The sequence below is a fragment of the Tupaia chinensis genome, unplaced genomic scaffold (assembly GCF_000334495.1).
Source record: "Tupaia chinensis unplaced genomic scaffold, TupChi_1.0 Scaffold000559_1, whole genome shotgun sequence".
Lineage (NCBI taxonomy): Eukaryota > Metazoa > Chordata > Mammalia > Scandentia > Tupaiidae > Tupaia > Tupaia belangeri.
In genome coordinates, this window is record NW_006160071.1 from 220968 (window position 1) to 223144 (window position 2177).

General features: G+C 39.2%; 1 long non-coding RNA gene across 1 annotated transcript in view; it reads right to left on the reverse strand.

The window, feature by feature from the left end:
- LOC102476799 (uncharacterized) overlaps positions 1 to 2177 on the reverse strand; it is a 10136-nt gene that overhangs the window by 6274 nt on the left and 1685 nt on the right. The gene's annotated exons all lie outside the window — the stretch shown is intronic.

Consider the following 2177-nt stretch of genomic DNA (forward strand, 5'->3'; position numbering starts at 1 on the left):
GTTTTAAATCCCTATAGAATTATATAAGTATCATTCTTTATGAAAATCCATAAGAACTAATATCTATGCTTGAGATTTTCTTTTAGTAATCATAAGACGGCTGCTGCTGAACATCGGTTGATAGTTAACTCTGCTTGCTGGAACTGTTTCCTGAAACTGCACTGCTTGAAGTTACCAGGAACCTGCTTTCATCAATCAAACAATTGTTGAACTGTATCGATGATTAATAGACTTGCCCTTAATCAAACCCTGCATGGTTTCTATTGTTAAAACATTATGAATTGATCATTAGTACACGTAGCCCCTCTCCCATTTACTTGCATGTATCCCATTTTCAATAAAAAGGCACGGTGATTCCTAGCAGTTGTCACTCCTCAGAGAGCGATCTTAGAGGGGTGTCCGGCTTAGGACGTGCATGAAAAAGCACGAGGCCTTTGTCTTTCTTTCCCTCCAGCATCGCCTCCATCGAGCAAACCCACCCCCGCCGAGGCTGGTCCCCGGCAATGGAGGAGAAGGGACTGTGGCATGGCCATCCCGCCACCCCACCCCCATGATTTCTCATACCCAATCTTTATTTATTTATTTATTTATTTTTTAGCCTGGGGAATGTGACACTTTTGAAAAAGCCATTAAGGTTGTAACTTCGTATGTAGGACATAGTTACCAGAATATTTAAACTCTTAGCAAACTTAGCTTTTAGTATATATCAGCAGCTTATGAACATGTGGTTATAAGCAAACAAAAAAATATCTTGACAAGGTCTAATATAATCAATTTGTTTTTGGTTTTGTTTTTGTTTTTTGTCTGGGGTAGTAGCTGTTTTGTAAGAGGCATTAGCATTTTTAAAGGTCAATTGTTTTAATAAAATTTGTCTCACTTTTTGGTCAGAGACTAGCTGCCGTGTGGCTTGTGTCAAGTGGGAAATAAAATCTCGAAATGGCTTACTAGGTTTCTGCCACACGCTGGTCAGATTGTTTTTTTATTATGACTTGGGAATCCTTTTAGTATCTCAAGCATATAATGTTAATCTGTTGATAGTTCCATAACACATATCTAATTTGTGTGTCAATATTGGTATAATTTTTTGTTTTAGTCAACATTTTAAATGTAATAGGTATTTTATATTGTTGATTTTTATTTGTCTGTTTTGGGGCCTTTAGAGACTAATTTGACTTTTACAAAAGATAATCTCTTTTTGACAAGTATATCTTGTCTAACACTTGTCCATCATTAGGTAGTTGTTTTTAATATTGCCGTTGTATGTGGCATCACGGGACTATGTTGATACGCTGCTTTTAGTTTTTTTAGTCTTTTTAGTTTTAAAGGATAACGGCTCATGTTGACACTGAGTTTGTTCCAGGTTGTTAGGGTTGGAGCCTCTATAACTGGACACAATTTAAATCCTTAAATAACCTTCCCTCTATCTGTTGTGCAATATAAAGCTCTCTGGAGAGGGGAGTCAGGGTGTGTGTGTGTGTGTGTGTGTGTGTGTGCTGTTTTTTCCCAGCTCTGTTATGTAAGCAGGTTTTGACTAGGAAGCAGTGGACTGCAGTGGGGGAGCTCAAGACCAAAAAGCACTAGCTTCCTTTTCTTCCTCTTCTTCAGGTGCTTTAGAATCTGCAATCTTCAATCTGTCTAGCTCCAAAAGACTGTCGCTTTCACTATCAGGCCCCACCTCTCTGTCTTTGTCTTTAGTTAAAGACTGCTTTTCTAGGTAGGAGAGAGGTGTATCCCTTCAAGATGTTTTATAGTCTAGTTACTAGGCCAGTTCCGTGGTTTTTTTTTTTTTTCCAGAAGGTTTTGCCTCAAAAACTCTTTAATTAAATTTCACAGGGAGAAGGCAAAAATGGGAATCCTGTTAGGACCCTCTGTTGTATATCACTTCCTGATTTGTTTTCTGACTTTGTTCCAGGTCTCTTTATTAACTGTTCCCTGTTTTGGGAAGGGGGACATGTTTCTTGCACAAAGTCTAGGAAATGATGTAATTATTTGAGACTAACTTTACTGCCCCTAGCTTTTAACATATAAGACAAAGGGAACCAGCAGTTAGCGTAATGGCTATGTCACTGGACTCCCACGTAGTAGATCGCGGTTCGCGTCCTGGACCCAGTGGCTTAAAAGTCACACCGGGCGCGTGTGCATGTGTGCCCAAGATCCCAAGAGGAGAATGGAGAAGG